Here is a 20,260-nt window from a genome sequence, read left to right as displayed (position 1 = left end):
GACCTTTGTGGGATTATCTGTTTCCACTGGTATGTGCACCTTTATTAATTTTTATTGACTTGGCTATTTTGCAGCTTGGTAGGGAGGTAGAGGTTAACTTTTTTTTTTTTTTTTTTTGAGACAGAGTCTCGCTCTGTCACCCAGGCTGGAGTGCAGTGGTGCGGTCTCGGCTCACTGCAAACTCTGCCTCCCGGGTTCACGCCATTCTCCTGCCTCAGCCTCCTGAGTAGCTGGGACTACAGGTGCCCGCCACCACGCCCGGCTAATTTTTTTGTATTTTTAGTAGAGACGGGGTTTCACCGTGTTAGCCAGGATGGTCTCGATCTCCTGACCTCGTGATCTGGCCGCCTCGGCCTCCCAAAGTGCTGGGATTACAGGCGTGGGCCACAGCGCCCAGCCGAAGTTAACTTTTAGAAAACTAATAGTAATGAAAATGGTCCAAGGATAGCAATATAAATAAAATTTGTCCAGAGACACAACCGATTTATCTCTGGCAAAGAAAAGATAACCCCGAAGTAGAAATCCCAACTTCCAATATCACAGTTTATTACTCAGGATATTAACCCAACTTTAATCTGTTAGCAACCTCTTTTCAGCCTTCATTTGGCTGAATTATTATTTTAAAAGTCTCTTGAAATTCTCCTGCTAATTAGTTGTAACATTGGTAACATTGTATAGGTCACTGACAAAGACCTTCCTTGACCAAACTTCAGTCAGGCGCCTCTGATTCCTGTTTTTGATTAGGCCCCCACCTTGGCCCCTATCCTGTCTTTGACCTGTAAAGCCTAGTCTTAGCAAACAGTCCTGCTAAGTCAGTTTAGTGTGAATTCCCCCAGCCTTGATATTGATCAAGTTACTCATTTCTCACCTTTGAATTTTTCACCTTTGATGTCCAAGTCTTTGGCCTCCATTAAGTAAGAATCTTTTAAGGCCTGTTTAGCATGTAGCCCCTACTCCTATTAGTAATTTTTTCCTGCCTCCCTTCCTTCCTTCTTTCCTTCTCCCCTAACCCTTAATGTCTCCTATTAGTAATTTTCTTTCTTTGAAATTTCAAATTTCTTTGAAAGGTGAGCTTGATCATAGCTCACTGAAGCCTCAAACTCCTGGGCAGAAGCGATCCTCCTGACTAGGCCTCCCAAAGCACTGGGATTACAGGCCTGAGCTGCCCCACTTGGCCCATTTTCTTAGTAATTTTCCATCCACTGATACCCCCCACCCCCAACAGTCTGCACCTTGGCTTTAAATTTCTAGCTGTCTTTGTTGATTTGGAGTTGAGCCCAATCTCTCACCCCTATGGTAATAGTTTGAATAAAATTCTCCCTTGCTGTTTGAACAAGTATCAGAATAATTTTCTCTTTAAAGTTATTACCTTTCATCATTAGTTAATTGAATAAAATCTTGACACGTGGATTTTATATTTGCCTGACATTATTATTTATTTTATTTATTTTATTTTAATTTAATTTTATTTTATTTTGTTTTATTTATTTTTTTATTTTTTATTGTTTTGAGACAGAGTTTCACTCTTGTTGCCCAGGCTGGAGTGCAACGGCGCGATCTCGGCTCACCACAACCTCCGCCTCCCAGGTTCAAGTGATTCTCCTGCCTCAGCCTCCCGAGTAGCTGGGATTACAGGCATGCGCCACCATGCCCGGCTAATTTTGTATTTTTAGTAGAGACGGGATTTCTCCATGTTGGTCAGGCTGGTCTCCAACTCCCGACCTCAGGTGATCCGCCCACCTCCCAAAGTGCTGGGATTACAGGCATGAGCCACCGCGCCCGGCTGCATGACATATATTTTAGTTTTTGAAAAATATTTTAGCAAAAGTCACTTTAGTGAGGCCTTACTTAACTGCACAGTCTAAAAATAGAACTTCTCCACCACTTCATTGCTTTTGGTTTTTCCTCACACTCTGTACATGCGATCGTGCTGGTCATCTCCTTCACTAGCAAGTCAGCTCACCAAGTTGGGGCTTTGTCTATTTACTGTTGTGTTCCCAGTGGACACTCGATGTTAAGATTCAACGAATGAATGCCTGGATGAGTGGTATCTGGGCTCACAGGTAACCTCACAGCCCACCGGGAGGACACTGCCAGAGCTGCTCTGCAATGCGAGTCCCGGGCCTTCCCATTGGACGCTAAAGCACTCGTTAACTGCTGTGTAAACGCAGCCTGACTTCCCTCACCTCAGCCGAGGCCCGCATCAGACCCTCTGACCTAGGACCTCCCGAATCTGGCCGTTATCGCCAACCGTATCTATGTGGTTTCGTGGAGGAAGCGCGGTGGACCTTGAGGGGAGGGTATGTGCAGGCACAATAAAGCAGAAAGCCGTTATAATAATGATGATAATGAAGAAAAACAAAAGCATCCATTTGTCACTTTGTGGCAAGCGTTTTTCCAACTACTTTCCAAGTAGAAACTGCTTGCCAGAGTTTCCCCAGCTTGCGCCGGAAAGTGAGGCGGTAGCTCGTGCTTTGCCTTTCTCAGGCATTGTCCTGCATTTGCGGGGCCAGGCGCTGGCCCACGGTCACTAACCCCTGGTCGTTAGCTTCGATTCCCGGCCTGGGAGAGCGCTATCGGCCACTCCGGGCTGCATTGCAGTCGCGGCTTTCTCCAGAGCTCCGCCGGGAACCGGAAGCGCTGAAACGTCGCGACCAGTCAGTAGGATTCCCACGGCCGCAACACGGGTGTGACGCGGCAGGCTGGCACCAGTGGACACAAGTACCAGGCTAAGTGAGAAGCGCCTGGCTTCCGAGTGTCAGGATGGCCGAGTGGTCTAAGGCGCCAGACTCAAGGTAAGCACCTTGCCTACGGGCGTTCTGGTCTCCGGATGGAGGCGTGGGTTCGAATCCCACTTCTGACACATTCCTTTTATTGGTATTTTATTCCCCGGAAGAAACCCCAGAATTTTCCTGGAGTCCGTTGGTATTTTATTGTCTTCTCCAGCAAGAAGGTTACAACTAGACTACTCATCTTTGCTGCCCGGTTTTCTCTGTCTGCCGCAGCAAGGGGGCTACCTACCAAGGGGAAGGAAGCAGTCTCGGCATATCCCCAAATGTTGAGAGGAAACCGCATCCAATCATATGTCTCTATAGGATATACGTCACAGCATATTTATTTAGTATAGGATATTGCTAAGCTTCCTACCATGTCTTCCCTGGTGGTCTAGTGGTTAGGATTCGGCGCTCTCACCGCCGCGGCCCGGGTTCGATTCCCGGTCAGGGAAGTAAGCCTTTTTTTTTAAACTGTTTCCGGTGGAGTAGGGCTAACGCATAGGTCATGTTCCCAGAGTCAGCTGTGACTTGACTTCTAAACAAAGGGCAAAAGGCACCTGGTATCCTCATTTTGCAGAGTAGTTACCTGAAATGGACTCTACTACAGTTTATGAGCGCCGTATATGTAGTCAATGTCTTTACTCATGATATCTTTTTTTTTTTAATTAAGTGTTTATTGATCATTCTTGGGTGTTTCTCGGAGAGGGGGATATGGCAGGGTCATAGGATAATAGTGGAGAGAAGGTCAGGAGATAAACACATGAACAAAGGTCTCTGGTTTTCCTAGGCAGAGGTCCCTGCGGCCTTCTGCAGTGTTTGTGTCCCTGGGTACTTGAGATTAGGGAGTGGTGATGACTCTTAAAGAGCATGCTGCCTTCAAGCATCAGTTTAACAAAGCACATCTTGCACCGCCATTAATCCATTTTACCCTGAGTTGACACAGCACATGTTTCAGAGAGCAGGGGGCTGGGGGAAAGGCCATAGATCAACAGCATCCCAAGGCAGAAGAATTTCTCCTAGTCAGAACAAAATGGAGTCTCCTATGCCCACCTCTTTCTACACAGACACAGCTACAATCTGATCTCTCCTTCCTTTCCCCACACTTCCCCCCCCTTCTTTTCAACAAAACCGCCATCGTCCTCATGGCCCGCTCCCGATGGTCGCTGTCTCTTCGGAGCTGTTGGGTACACCTCCCAGACTGGGCGGCCGGGCAGAGGCGCTCCTCACATCCCAGACGGGGCGGCTGGGCAGAGATGCTCCTCACGTCCCAGACGGGGCGGCCGGGCAGCGCTCCTCACTTCCCAGACGGGGTGGCCGGGCAGAGATGCTCCTCACGTCCCAGACGGGGCGGCCGGGCAGAGATGCTCCTCACGTCCCAGACGGGGCGGCCGGGCAGCGCTCCTCACTTCCCAGACGGGGTGGCCGGGCAGAGGCGCTCCTCACATCCCAGACGGGGCGGCCCCGCAGAGGCGCTCCTCACTTCCTCCCAGATGGGGCGGCGGGGCAGAGGCGCTCCTCACTTCCCAGACGGGGCGGCCGGGCAGAGGTGCTCCTCACTTCCTAGACGGGGTGGCGGCGGGGCAGAGGCTGTAATCTTAGCACTTTAGGAGGCCAAGGCAGGCGGCTGGGAGGTGGAGGTTGTAGCGAGCCGAGATCACGCCACTGCACTCCAGCCTGAGCAACATTGAGCATTGAGTGAGGGAGACTCCGTCTGCAATCCCAGCACCTTGGGAGGCCGAGGCGGGCAGATCACTGGAGGCCAGCAGCTGGAGACCAGCCCAGTCAACAGGCGAAACCCCATCTCCACCAAAAATACAAAAACCAGTCAGGCGTGGAGGCGCACGCCTGCAATCCCAGGCACTCGGCAGGCCGAGGCAGGAGAATCACAGGAGCCCGAGGCAGGGAGGTTGCAGCGAGCAGAGATCACGGCAGTACAGTCCAGCTTTGGCAACAGAGGGAGACCGAAAAAAGAAGGAGAGGGAGACCGTAGAAAGGGGACAGGGAGAGGGAGAGTGGGAGAGGGGGAGAGACGGAGAGAGGGAGAGAGGGAGTGGGCTCATGATATCTTTAGAACGGAGAAAAAAATGCCAGCAGCACAAAATGATCCAAAAAGATAGCTCTGGGAATGCCAAAAATGGCTGGTCTTAAAATTATGTCACAGATTTCAAAAAGTCTCCCTAGGTGTCCAAAGGCCATTAGAATGGCACCTGTTGCCTAGAGGGGCGGGTCAGGGCCGGTCCTAGCTCCTTAACGATGCTGGGGTAATTAATTGCAATGGAAAGAGATCAGGTACTTCTCCCTCACCCCAGCATCTATCTTTTCATTTTTTGAATAAGTAGAGATAATTGAAATAATACCACAACCAACCCTGATTTCTCTTTACCTGCAATCAACACTGGTTAATATTTTGTCACATCCTCTCTCTCTCTTCCAAGGTAGATAGATAGATGATAGATAGATAGATAGATAGATAGATAGATAGATAGATAGATAGATAGACAGATAGATAATAGATAGAGATAGGTATACCTTCCCTATTCCATTTGAAAGTTGAGATCTGTATGGCCTGGCACGGTGGCTGACACCTGTAATCCCAGCACTTTGGGAGGCCGAGGTGGGCGGATCACGAGGTCAGGAGATCGAGACCATCCTGGCTGACAGGGTGAAACCCCGTCTCTACTAAAAATACACAAATTAGCTGGGCGTGGTGGCGGGCGCCTGTAGTCCCAGCTACTCAGGAGGCTGAGGCAGGAGAATGGCGTGAACCCGGGAGGCGGAGGTTGCAGTGAGCCAAGATCGCACCACTGCACTACAGCCTGGGTGACAGAGCGAGACTCCGTCTCAAAAAAAAAAAAAAGAAAAAAAAAAAAGAAAAGAAAATAAGAAAGAAAGTTGAGATCTGTAAAACTCTCTCCCCAACTTGAAAGTCGCAGATATGACATTACTCCATGTCATACCTAAGAAAATTGACATTAACATGCTGTCATATGCTAGTCTACATTCGAATTTTCCCCAATTGGCCTTAAAATGTCTTTTATAGTTGCTTTTAGTTTTTATTCTAAGTTTTTTATTGCCCATTTTTTAAATTTGGGAAGCCTGTGAAAAATATTTTAATAATTAGAAACTCCTAAATCACATTTAAGTTCTATCTTCTTAACATTTTGTAATATTATGAGCCTATACACCTAATTTGTTATAGTTTTCCAAAGTTTTATTTCTCTCCGGGTACCTTTTTCAGATCTCCAGGCCAAGGCTGTGTTATCATACACTCTACACGATCAGACAGAACCAGGTCCATGCACATTTGTGTTTTCCACAATGTTTAAAATCAAATAGGCCTGTTTTAACTTCCTGAATTTCTGCTTCTTGTACTGCTGAAATGACTAGTTTGAAATAATTCAAATTGCTACAAATATTTATAGAAATTTTCTTAAATAATATTTATCCAGTGGTGGTAAGTTTGGTAAAATGAGCTGTTTGTCACATCCTTGTTCCTAGAACTGTATACATTGTGCTTGAATATGTGTGACTTTAAACTGTTCTTCTTTTTTTTTTTTTTCTTTTTCTTTGACACAGAGTTTTGCTCTTGTTGCCCAGGCTGGAGTGTAATGGTGTGATCTCAGCTCACCGCAACCTCTGCCTCCCTGGTTCAAGCGATTCTTCTGCCTCAGCCTCCCGAGTAGCTGGGATTACAGGCATGCACCACCACGCCTGGCTAATTTCGTATTTTTAGTAGAGATGCGGTTTCTCCATGTTGGCCAGGCTGGTCTCGAACTCCCAACCTCAGGTGATCTGCCTGCCTCGGCCTCCCAAAGTGCTAGGATTACAGGCGTGAGCCACCAAGCCTGGCCTAAACTGTTCTTTTATCAAAAATATTTAGACTTTCCTAGGTGTTGATTTGTAAATTAATCTTAATAGGTTAATTAGAATAGGTTCTAAATACTTTAGGTGGAGGGTTTGTTCTTCCTTTGGTCCACTATGTTTTCCAGTGTTGTGTTCTTAAGCAATGTGTCTTATTCCAGCATCCTGTCAATTATGCAAGGTCCAGGGTCCCATCGTTTAACCTTGCATTTTGTAAAAGACATGTCTCTAGCTATAAATATAGGTAAGTGGAGACTAGTCTTGTTAAATTTTGGTAAATAGGGAGTTGAGCTGACCATGTAACCTTATTCCATGACCCACTGGATGGTTGGGTCATGGAGAAACACTAATTAGACACACCTGGGTCTGTTTTTGTGACTTTATCCATATTTATTTTAGTTCCTAGTGTTTCCCACCAGTCAATTGATTTAAATTGTATAGTGTCTCTACATCTTTGAAATAAAAGTTTGGATCATTCTGAATTTCCACTGGGCACATTGGAAAAACAACTTGATTTTGTACATATTTGGTTTTTCTAGTAAATTTGTCTAATATGTCATGTTTTTTGGTTCTTTTTATGTAAATAATGTGCTAATAATCTCTGTCATTTTGTGTGTGATTGTAAATGGTCCAAATACTGGGGTGAGCTAGATTGTAGCAGATTATAGGTCTGTAGTCTGTGAGTACATGTGAATATTAATTGTCCCCAAAAATCACATGTAATATTCACATGTACAAACAAAAGTTTTGTTGTAATTCATTAAAACAATACTTGTATCCAGCAGTGTCCAGGACCACCATGAGTTCCTGGAAGATGTTGACCCCCAGCAAACAATAAATTTAGTAGGAATTTTGTATGTTGTTGTAGCTACTGTGATGATTAGGAATTGGTGTGGTTTTCACGGTTGTGTCCAAAATGACCCTGTTTTAGTTTCTGTTACACGCCATCATAGAGTGAAGTTTCCAGTTATGATGACATCTCTGTCTATGTTTTCTAGAAACTCTTTGCCTAAATGTGGTTTGTGTATATTGTAGCCAAGCTTGCCATGGCTCACTGCAGCCTTGACCTCTGAGGCTCAAGTGATCCTCACACTTCAGCCTCGCCAGCAGCTGGGACTACAAACATGCACACAAATTTATTTAATATGTATACACAGGTGCCTTCAGAATAAAGACCCAGCCTCCCAATGCCTTACAGAAGCTTATATACCATCTTGAGGTTACAGAAATAATGGGGGCTTGGATCCTGGTAAAACAGGTTATGGGAGGGGGAGAAGAATTCTATTTAAGGAGCAATAAATGATTACTAGGGAGAATGATTGGATCAGAGAACAGAAATTAACTTGGAAATAGTTCTCTTTGGAATTTAAATAATCCTTGGCTGCAGTCATTATCTTGAGAAAGGATGTGTTACTATGATGGCTAATAGAGGGTGAATGAGAAAGGTGATAAAACCAGTTGAGAAACTACACAAATTTGTAGCCATGTTGTCTCAAGTGAATAAAGTATTTAATTATTCTGCTGATGGCTAGAAGTGATGTTGAGGTTAAAAATATGGGGTTAGTGGCAAGTAAAATTGGATTGAAGTACACTTTCCTTTAATTTTATGGAGAATATTAATGCAATGACTAAAAGAAACAGTGTAGCACCGATATTGCAGAAAGTGTGGTAACAAATCTAGGTCTAGTGAGAATTTGGAGAAAGGTTGGAGATTGGGGTAATTGTAACTTTCCTCTTTTTTTCTCTAGTCCAGTAAGTATTTCGGTGTCCATTGGCCACGATGTCCTGTTGGGAGATCATGTTGTCATTTAGATTAGTGCTCACCTTTGAGTTACACTATTTGTATCATTGTTTTCCATATCTTTTTTTTTTTTTTTTGAGACGGAGTCTCGCTCTGTCGCCCGGGCTGGAGTGCAGTGGCGCAATCTCGGCTCACTGAAGCTCCACCTCCCGAGTTCAAGCGAGTCTCCTGCCTCAGCCTCCCGAGTAGCTGGGACTACGGGGACCGCCACCACGCCCAGCTAGTTTTTGTATTTTTTGTAAAGATGGGGTTTCACTATGTTGGCCAGGCTGGTCTCGAATTCCTGACCTAGTGATCCGCCCGCCTCGGCCTCCCAAAGTGCTGGGATAACAGGAGCGACCCACCACATCCCGCTTCTATATCCTTTATGACCATAAAGGTAGTTGATTAAGGTAAGAGTGGGGGTTGCTTTTATAAAGCCTTTCTCTCTTATTTAGATTAAAACACCCCGGGTTAAGAGCTTGTTGGAATGTGCTCGTTTAGTCTAAGGTTTTAAGTTCTCTTTTCGGTCGTCCATTTAATCTCTCCTTATATTCTGCTGCACTGGGATTATAAGGGACTTGGAAATTCCATTGTATAACCCATTTATCTGCTAATGCTTCTGTAGTCTTTGATGTAAAATTAGTTTCCTGGTTACTTTCAATTATTTTAGAAGCTCCATAGTACACTGCCCAATTTTCTATGGCTAAGATGGTGTATTTGGCAAATGGGTGGCTCGCCACTATTGCTATGCCAATCTCTGTATATGTATCCACTGTTGTTACAGCATATTTTTGTGGGTTGGAGTGATTTAATGGTCCTATAAAATCTATCTGTAGACAGAAGTTAAAGGTGTTGGGTTTGTGTGTATCTATGCTTTAGTGTATCCATATTTCTCCAGGTTAGTTTTACATTGCTCACAATTAGTTATATGCCTTTTAAATTTGATGTCTTGTCACCTTTTGATTTCTGTCTTAACAGCCACCTCAACAGTGAGTGTGTGCCTAAATGTCCTTTCTGCTTATGTAATTATAAGAATGTTTGTAGAGTGTAAGCTGCTCACAGCACCTGTTTAATTTTAAATTCATCTTGCTTTTTTATTATGGCTACTGGGGGTACTTGGGGTATCTCCCATTCATAGTCTGATTTTCTTCTGAGTTGTAGAGGTGGCGATGAATGTCTTCATGAGTTGTGTGGATTTCAGTGTAGCTTTAATTTGGGTACATTTTGTGTGTCAATGGTTATGTTCCTTGTAAATTCATCTAATTATCTATTAAATTGGTGGCCTTTGAATGATCTTTTTATTTTTTGTTTTTTGAGATAGGATCCTTCTCTGTCACTCAGCCTTGAGTGCAGTGGCATGATCTCAGCTTACCACAGCCTCAACCTTCTGGGCTCAAACTATTCTCCTGCCTCAGCCTTCCAAGTAGCTAGGACTACAGGTGTGTGCCACCATGTATGGCTAATTTTTTTTCTTATCTTTCATAGAGACAAGGGTCTTGCTATGTTGCCCAGGCTGGTCTTCAACTCCTGTGCTTAAGCAATCTTCTCACTTCAGCCTCCTGAAGTGTTGAGATTACAGGCATAAGCCAATGTGCCCGGCCTAAGTTATCTTTTTGGTATGCTGATATGTGTCATAAACATCTTAATTCTGTTTGATTATTTATATAGTTCCTCTCAGTAAGATTCGGACCATCTGTCATTGTCATTAATTTAAAAATTATTTTGTTTCCATTTGTGTGATTATGGGGCTATGTTGTTGTGACTGCTCATGAATTTGTAAATATATACACATATACATATTCTTTTGATTTGCTGATACTGAGTGTCCAAATGCTCTAACAACTGCAATCAGTTCTGCATGCTGTGGAGAGAGTAATTCATTTGACTCCTTCAGGATTATATGGTCCTGGAGTCTGAGTGCTGCTGCTGTTCATTGGGTCTGGCCTTTGGGTCATGGAAGCTGATCCTTCCGTAAACCAGGTGTTAGGCAAGACATTAAACCAGACCAGGACCCATTTTCCTATATTGTCACAGATTTTTCTTGTCTTCAGAATAAATTCTGGCAAGTCTATTTTTGTCTTGTGAATCTGCTCCATGAGAAGACCTGGTTGACCCTCAAAGCCAGTGTCTCCACCCTGGATGTATCCATTCTGTGTGAGCAGTTTTGGACCAATTTGGATACCTGTCAGTTTTCCAGGACTCAATTTTATCCAGTGAAGAAAAGGCATATGACATTTTTTGTAATGTTGTTGTTGCCAGTCAGATGCTTAGTGTTTGTTAGGGCTTCATGTGTAAGCCGTATGTATTTTTGAATGGGCTGTATTTGTTGTTCGAGTATGGGAATTTTGTTATCTGAAATCCAACCAGTAGGAAAGATTTAGAATCTAATTTCTATGTCTGTAATGATTATGTTCTATATTCATCACTCATCAGAACTTTCAACCCAAGTTGTGAATCTGAAGATGGGTAATGCAGTGTTTGAAATGTGCTAATGTAGTCTTTGAGTGTTTCAAGTTCTTGTCCCTATGTGAAGTCTTGGGATTTTCTAGATATATTGGTTCCAAGATGACGTTTAAGTAAGGTGTATGCTGTCTCCAATATCCAGATAAAACTGTTAGTCTTTGTTCCTCCTGTTTGTTTTTGTCAGCTTAAGGGCTTTTATTTTATCTATTACTGTGGTTGAGATTTTTCTCCCTTCTGATGACCGTCGAACTCCTAAAAATTTGCAGTTGGTGTCTGGGCTTGTGTTTTTATCTATATTAATAGTCTATCCCAATAATCTTAAATGTGTTATTAATTGGGATTTTTTCCTGTTTAATTTGTTTCTAGTCATTATTTACCATTATGATGTTATCTGTGTATAATATTATTAGTGACTTGTAGCATGATGTGTCCCCCACCAGGTTACTTAAGGGTATGTGTCTGCTGCCTGAACCCTGAAGGCTGAGCAGTGAGCCAAAGCCATGGTGCCCAGCCTAGGAGCAGGTGTCCCTGAGAGCCCAAACATCCCATGGAGTATCTGAGAACCTTCCGAGAAAAACAGTCTCATTGCTTAAACACAGCAGGCAAAGAGCCAGAAAATTAGCTTAAGCAGTTTAGAAATGAGAGGTGGTGTGGATCTCTAGAGCTATCCTACCACCATCTGGGAGTCCCTGTATGTAAGTCCAAATACATTCATTTACTTCTCAAGCTGGACTTGTCCAGGTCATTCTTTGGTTTCTTGGTTTCTTTCCAGTTTGGGGGATGCACATAACAGTCCCAAGTTTTTCTTGTTATAGATGTATATTTTGATTGGTCTATGTGTGATGACAAAATGGAGTGAACTATTACCGAACTATTTAGATATCCCTGTGGTAATGTTTTGAATTGGTATTGTTTACCTTCCCATGTAAAGTTGTTATATTCCTGGCTTTCTTTATTTATTGGTGTGGCAAAGAACACATCTGACATGTCTGTGATTGTATAGTATTTGTCATTATGATTAATGATCTTACTAACTAGCTCTTCTACATCTGGTAATGCTCTTGGCATTTTAGTTGAGACTTTATTTAAATTTCTATAGTGAATAGTTAATCTATAGCTCCTGCTTCTTTTTAAGACAGGCCATACTGAACTATTAAAGTTATTTGAAATGACAATTATAATAATATCTTCCTTGAGGAGTTCTACAATCTTTGCTGTTATTTCTTTAAGTCCTTTCTTTAATGAGTACTGTTTGGTGCATGTAGCCTGCTGTGGTGTAGACAGTGTTATGGACTCCATTTTAATTTGTACTAGGTTAGAAAATTTTAGTTCCTTTAGTTTCCTTTAATATAAGTTAAAAAGATTTGGAATAAAATTCATTCCTGTAATGTCTTATAATTTGGGTAAGCAGTAAAAAGTGCAGGGTATAGCTGTAGAGTCATAGAGCAGTATAGAAGCAGAGGCAAGAAAGCTTCAAGTGTATTTACCTCTGAGTCCTTCTGTATGAATGTTTATTGTGGGATCTGGCCAGCAGCCCGCAACGCAATGGGGCTCTCTCTTTGTTCCCAGGCAGATCGGCAGGTTGAGAAATAATAGACACACACAAGATAGTGAAAGCTTGGTCCAGGGGGGTCACCGCGTTCTGGTCCCGCGGTGCCAACAATGCACTGGATATACCAACATTTATTATTAAGTTTAGTGAGGGCAGGGGTAGGTTAGTGAGGGATTTAGGTCATTTGATTATGAGGTGAGATAGTCACATGGGGATGAAGTAATTCTTTAACATAACATCTGTATGCAGAAGTACCGTATACAGAGATAAGAATTTACAATATAGTGTGTGCATCAGTAATTTCTAACACAGCCTTAAAACAGAAACACAGTATTTCCATAACCTATGATTAGCAAGATATTAATCAGCAGTAACAGTTGCAGCAAAAGCTGGTTACAAACAATCCATAGAAACAGGACATGAAGCTAGACAATCAGTTAGACCAGAAATTCTCAGAAGGGAGTATGCCTTAACCCTAAAGAGGCCTAGAAGAGCTGTGGCAAGATGAGGGCGTTTATAGCCCTGTCTTATCCGTATGGACAGGCACCCCTCATGCGTCTGTTTATAGGCTCTCCACAAGGGTTGCATTCCATTCCCAGAGCTATGAACATCTGTTTTCCTGGGATAGGAATCTTAGTGATGTGAAACCTCCATGACTGCACATCCATTCATAGGATCTCTGCAGGGGGAAGCACATCATGCACTGTTGGCTCATTCTGGCAGTCCAACCTGGCATTATCTTTACACAATCCTGCATGCAATTTTGTGTTTACAATAATCAGGAGCATTTCATCTTTTATTCCATAGCAATAGTTTCAGGGGGTCTCCCTACAAATGTTTATGTCAGAATGTGGTGCATTATATTTTAGAAAGCTTACTTGTGATCCACAGCCTTAAAAAAATGGTATGTATGTATATATTTGTCAATTTATATATAGCTAATTGTTCATATGGTCTGTTATCCCCAGGTTTGAGTGTTATATAGCCTGCACCTGGAGGGTTTCTAGTTTTTAAAGAATTTGTTTGTTTGTTTGTTTGTTTGTTTGTTTGTTTTTTGAGACAGAGTTTCACTCTTGTTGCTCAGGCTGGAATGCAATGGCGGGATCTCGGCTCACCGCAAACTCCGCCTCCTGGGTTCAAGTGATTCTCCTGCCTCAGCCTCTCGAGTAGCTGGGATTACAGGCATGTGCCACTATGCCTGGCTAATTTTGTATTTTTAGTAGAGATGAGGTTTCTCCATGTTGGTCAGGCTGGTCTCAAACTCCCAACCTCAGGGGATCCGCCTGCCTCGGCCTCCCAAAGTGCTGGGATTACAGGCGTGGGCCACTGCACCCTGTCCTTTGCCCATTTTTAAATGGAGTTATTTGTTTTTTGCTTGATGATTTGTTTCAGTTTCAGTTCCTTATAGATTCTGGATATTAGGCCTTTTTCAGATGTATAGTTTGTGAAAATTTTCTCCCAACCTGTCTGTTCACTCGGCTGATAGTTTCTTTTTCTTTTTTTGTTTTTGAGACAGAGTCTCGCTCCTGTCACCTTGCACCCAGGCTGGAGTGCAGTGGCACGATCTCGGCTCACTGCAACCTTAGCCTCCCAGGTTCAAGCAATTCTCCTGCCTCAAGTAGTTGGTACTACAGGCGCCCGCCACCATGCCCAGCTAATTTTTTTGTATTTTTAGTAGAGACTGGGTTTCACCATGTTAGCCAGGATGGTCTCGATCTCCTGACCTCGTGATACACCCGCCTCGGCCTCCCAAAGTGCTGGGATTACAAGCGTGAGCCACCACGCCCGGCCCTAGTTTCTTCTACTGTGCAGAAGCTCTTTAGTTTAATTAGGTCCCACCTGTCAATTTTTGTTTTACTTGCAATTGCTTTTGAGCACTTAGTCATAAATTATTTGCTAAGGCTGATATCCAGAAGAGTATTTCCCAGGTTTTCTTCTAGGATTTTTATAGTTAGAGGTCTTATATTTAAATATTTAATCCATCTTGAATTCATTTTTGTATATAGTAAAAGGTAGGGTCCAGCTTCATTCTTCTGCATATGGCTAGTAAGGCACAAAATTTGAGTTAAGCTGTGTTAATAAAAAAAACCAAACTCGGTAAAATATTTTAAAGTGGTTTATTCTAAGCCAATATAAGTGATTTCAGCCCAAGGAAACCAGTCTCAAGGAGTCTTGGGAAAGTGCCCTTGAGGTGATCAGATTAGTTTTTCATTTTTGTTTTTGTTTTTGGTTTTTTTTTGAGACAGAGTCTCGCTCCGTAGCCCAGGCTGGAGTGCAGTGGCGTGATCTCGGCTCATTGCAACCTTCGCCTCCTGGGTCCTGGTTCAAGCAATTCTCCTGCCTTAGCCTTTTGAGTAGCTGGGATTACAGGCACACACCACCATGCCCAGCTAATTTTTGTATTTTTAGTAGAGACGGGGTTTCACCCTATCAGCCAGGATGGTCTTGAACTCCTGACCTCGTGATCCTCCCACCTCATTATAGTTTTTTAAAAACACATTTTAGGGAGGCAAGAGTTACAGGCAAAGACATAAATCAATACATGGAAGGTGTACATGGGTTTGGCCTGAAAAGGTGGGCTATCTTGAAGCAGGGGCTTATGGGTTATAGATAGATTCAGAGATTCTTTAATTTCAATTGAATGAGTAAAGCTCTGTCTAAAACTTGGAGTCAGCAGAAAGAAATGTTTTAAGTTAGGATAATAATTCTATGTAGCAAGATTAATGACCCGCAGGTGTGCCTTAAGTCATGCCTCGCATGGTCTTAGGTCTTGTTTATAATTTGATATCTCATTACCACAATGAGTCTGTTTTGTCAATCTTATGATCTCTATTTTCAGATGAATCCTGGTCAGTTTTTGTGCCTCAAATTTAAAAGGAAGAGGGTAAAATGAGGTGTATCCTACTTCCCATCTCATAGTGGCCAGAACTCAGTTTTTTAAGTGAGACTGCAGACTTTTTTTGCAGTCCCCTTGGCCACAAGGGGTCTCTTCTGTCATTGGAGGACTTAGGATTTTATTTTATTATCATTTTTTTAGAGGCAGGATCTCACTCTTTTGCCCAGGGTGGAGTGCAGTGGCATAATCATAGCTCACTGTAACCTTGAACTCCTGGCCTGAAGTGATTCTCTCACTTCAGTTTCTTGAGTAGCTAGGACTACAGGCATGAGCCATGATGTCTGGCTAATTTTTAATTTTTTTTTTTTTTTTTTTTTGTAGAGATGGGGTTTTGCTACGTTTCCCGGACTGGTCTTGAACTCCTAGCCTTAAGTATCCTCTCACCTCAGCCTCCTGCATGGCTAGGACTACAGTTGTGTGACCCCATGCTCAGCTAAAAATTTTATTTTTAGTTTACATTTGTTACATCAGGAATAGAAAATTAATATGGTACCCAACAGAGCCACAATTATTTTAATTTCAAAACCCAGTCTTGGTTCAGAAGCTAGACCTCCTTCGAATTAGACATGGGACTAATGAATGCACCCCCTAACCAACTCTATCCCACTTAAAGATGGTGAGGGTAGGGACCCCAGGAGAAACAGTGCTTGACGAAGACAATCTTAACAGTTCTATAACCCCCACACTCATCCCGTTCTTTATATATTTGAAGCTGACCATAAGAGAGGAATCACGGACCAGTTCCCTGGCCATTTCCTTCCTAAATTCTGCATTGAGAGATCTGTGGTATCTGATGTATCTAAATTGGCAATTCAAAGTAAAGCAGAGATGCATTTGAATAACCTGCTACACATGCAAATAGTTGCTAAATAAACACATGCAGGCCTTGAGATGGAACTATGTATCACATTTTCACATCTGCCATTAGAACATAATGTCTTCCTTCTACAAAGCAAACTTTCCTACCCTGTCAGTTTACTCCTCAATAATTTGTCTAAAGGTGTTACAAGGATACAAATCATGAATGAAAAAAAAAAACAAAAAAACGTGTCTTATGATATTTTGTACAAATAATGGTTACCAAAGAAAGGCCTTGCTGATGTTAACTCTGGTTTGTACCAACTTGCCCCATGTCCAAACGAGGAAAGTGATGAAGACAGATCACAGTATAGTTTCCAAAACCAGAAAGTTATCACTGATACAATGCAATTGACTAAAATACAGGCCTTATTCAAATTTCTCCAGCTTTCTTACTAATGTCTAGTCCAGGATACCACATTGCATTTGATTGACACATCTTAATCTCTTTCCATCTCTGATGATTCCTCAGTCTTTCCTTGTCTTTTTTTGACCTTGACACTTGTTAGGAGTTCTACTCAGTTGTCTTGTTGAATGGCCCTGAGTTTGAGTTTGTTGGCTGCTTGTTCATTATTAAATAACTTCTGTGGCACTCATGCATTTGGCAAGAGTGCCACAGAAGTTATATTGTATGCTTCCTAGAGCATTATATCAGGAGGCATATAATACCAATCCATCTTGTTAGTAATGATGTTATTCTTAATTAGCAAAAATGAGTTTTCAGTTAGGAGATGATGGGAGCGAAACACACCAAACCAGTAGAATGCTCCAGTCTGCACAAGAAACTGGCTTGATGGAAGGCAATGGCTTTGTAAAAAATTAAATTTTAATTTTAGATTCAGGGGGTACTTGTGCAGGTTTATCATTAGGTTGTTGCAAAAGTGACTGTGATTTTTGCCATTACATTCAATGGCAAAAACCACAAACACTTTTGCACCAACCTAATACAAGGGCAGATTGTGTGATGATGAGCTTTGGGCTTCTCTTGATCCCATCACCCAAATAGTGGACATAGTACTCAATAGGAAGTTTTTCAGCCCTTGCTCCTCTCTCTCCCTCCCTCCTTTTGGAGTCCCCAGTGTCTGTTGTTCCTAACCTTATGTCCATGTGGACCCAGAGTTTAGCCCCCACTACTAAGTGAGAACACATGATACTTGCTTTTCTGTTTCTGTGTTAATTCACTTAGGATAATGACCTCCAGCTGCATACATGTTGCTGCAAAGGACATAATTCTATTCTTTTTTTATGGTAGTGTAGTACTCCATGGTATATATGTACCACAGTTTCTTAATGCAATCCACCGTGGATGGTCATCTAGTTGATTCTATGTCCATGCTATTGTGAATAGTCCTGCAATAAACTAATGAGTGCAGGTGTCTTTTTGGTAGAACAATATATTTACCCTTGAATATATACCCAGTAATGGGATTCATGGGTTGAATGGTAGTTCCAGGTTCCTTGAGAAATCTCCTAACTGCTTTCCACAGGGGCTGAACTAATTTACATTCCCACATAAGTATTCCCTTTTCTCTACAGCCTTGCCAGCATCTGTTATATTGTTACTTTTTAGTAATACTCATTCTGACTGGTGTGAGATGATATCTCATTGTGGTTTTGATTTGTATTTCTCTGATGATTAGTGATGTTGAACTTTTTTTACATATTGGTTGGCTCTATGTCTTCTTTTGAAAATTGTCTATTCATGTCCTTTGCTCATTTTTTAATGGAGTTATTTGTTTTTTGCTTGTTGATTTGTTTCAGTTCCTTATAGATTCTGGATATTAGACCTTTGTCAGATGTATAGTTTGTGAATATTTTCTCCCATTCTGTAGGTCATCTGTTTATTCTGTCAATAGTTTCTTTTGCTGTGCAGAAGCTCTTTAGTTTAATTAGGCCCAACTTGTCAATTTTTGTTTTTGTTGCAATTGCTTTTGAGCACCTAGTCATAAATTATTTGCCAAGGCAAATGTCCAGAAGTGTATTTCCTAGATTTTCTTCTAGGATTTTTTATAATTTGAGGTCTTACATTTAAATCTTTAATTCATCTTATTTTTTGTATATGGTGAGAAGTAGGAGTCTAATTTCATTCTTCTGCATATGGTTAGCCAGTTTTCCCAGCACCATTTATTGAATAGGGAGTCCTTTTCCCATAAGCACTGGCTTTGATGCATTCTAAGTGTTTCTTACTTTTGACAATGACTTATAATAGCAACAATAACAAGAATGATAAAAATAAAAAATGAAAGACATGGGGTGGTAACTGTGGCTCATGCCTGTAATCACAGCACTTTGGGAGGCCAAAGTGGGCGGATCATGAAGTCAGGAGTTCGAGACCAGCCTGGCCTCCCAAAGTGCTGGGATTACAGGCATGAGCCCCTGCACCTGGCCTGAATCCTTAAAAACTCTTACTCTGCAAAAGAGTGCAGCTTCTGCCCTAACTAGGTCAGAAGTCCCCACGGGTTTGTTTTCTGAAATAAACCTGTCTACTGTCGAGCCACCCTTCATCTTTCTCTCCTCTTTCTTTAATTCTTACAGGTACTATTATTGTGTTCAAGTTTTTATATGAAGAAACAGATGCAATGGGATTAGGAATCTTGCCCAAGGTCACAAAGTTCCTATGAGCCAGTGTCAAGATGCAAGTTTAGGCTGCCTGGCTCCTGACTATTCTACACAAACCATGTGGTCTCTTACCAGTCCAAGGGCTACAGAATTAATCCATGTCATGAAGGGACCCAGCCCACTTACAATCACTAACCCCACACACTACATGCACCACACACATACCACATCATACACATTATACACACGCCACACATACCACACATCACAGATACACACATGCACCACACACACCAACACTGACCCCCACACACACCCACACCCAGCTACACTACAGACCACACACATTACACATTATACACTACACACCTCTCACACCACACATCACAGATACACACATGCACCACACACCACACACACAACATACACCACACACACCCACACACACTGCACACCTCCCCACACATCCACAGCCCCCCATCACACTGCAGATGCTATGCATCACAGATACACACATGCACCACACACCACACCTCCCCACACCTCACACACACACCCCACTCACAAACACTACACCTCCCACCCCCCACACACCCACACCTCTCTACACACCACAGACATCACACATCACAGATACACACATTCACCACCCACCACACACCCACAATATACACGCAGTCATGCACATACCACTCACAAATCACTCACAAACTGACGCATGCACAGTAACAGAGACATACTCTTATAGTTACATAACTGAAGAAAAGTTATGCAAACAAAATTTGTCTCTGTCAGATGTGTTGCTCCAAGATTTTGTTTTGTCTTTCATTTTATTTTTTAGAGTGCTGGACACTGCCCACTACATTAATGGTTCTCTCAAGGTGGGGCAGCCCTGCCTGTAGCCGACTAGACTGAGATAACAGTAATCGCCTCTTCTCTACAAATCCAATTTGACGCCAGACAACAGAGGGAACTGGGTGGGTGAGGACAGTGTAGACTGGCTGTGCTATAGATATTTTTGAGAAAATTTGTGATTGTGAGTGGGGCATATGGGTTATACTTTTTGGGTTTCATGATATAAATTTTCAGAATGCTTGATTCAATGATTTGTCATCTCTTTTGCTTAATAAGAGATATATACTTTGATGAAGAGCTACAGGAGAATGTCTAAAGTACTTTTAAGAAATATTTTTGGGCCAGGCACAGTGGTGCACACCTGTCATCCCAGCCCTTTGGGAGGCTGAGGCAGGTGAATTGCATGAGCCCAGGAGTTCAAGACCAGCCTGGGTAACATGGCAAGACCTCATCTCTACTAAAAATTTAAAAATCAGCCAGGCACAGATGCCTGTATTCCTAGGTACTAGGGAGGCTGAGGCAGGAAGATGGCTTGAGCCCTGGAGGTTGAGGCTGCAGTGAGCCAAGATTGAGCCACTGCATTCCAGCCTGGGCAACAGAATGAGAGCCTGTCTTTTTAAAAAAAAAAAAAAAGTGTTTTTGAAGAAAAGTCCAATCTC

At 42.5% G+C, this 20,260-nt stretch overlaps 2 non-coding genes across 2 annotated transcripts; both read left to right on the top strand.

The window, feature by feature from the left end:
* The first annotated feature begins 2,757 nt into the window (after positions 1–2,757).
* TRNAL-CAA (transfer RNA leucine (anticodon CAA)) lies at positions 2,758–2,863 on the top strand. The gene is made up of 2 exons: positions 2,758–2,795; positions 2,818–2,863. It is a non-coding gene; the product is annotated as a tRNA-Leu (tRNA).
* A 291-nt stretch (positions 2,864–3,154) lies between these two features.
* TRNAE-CUC (transfer RNA glutamic acid (anticodon CUC)) lies at positions 3,155–3,226 on the top strand. The gene has a single exon. It is a non-coding gene; the product is annotated as a tRNA-Glu (tRNA).
* Positions 3,227–20,260: the final 17,034 nt, after the last annotated feature.

The sequence above is a fragment of the Pongo abelii genome, chromosome 1, assembly GCF_028885655.2.
Source record: "Pongo abelii isolate AG06213 chromosome 1, NHGRI_mPonAbe1-v2.0_pri, whole genome shotgun sequence".
In the NCBI taxonomy this organism is placed as follows: Eukaryota; Metazoa; Chordata; class Mammalia; order Primates; family Hominidae; genus Pongo; species Pongo abelii.
Note: the sequence above shows the minus strand (reverse complement) of the source record. Positions and strands in the feature narration are given on the sequence as shown.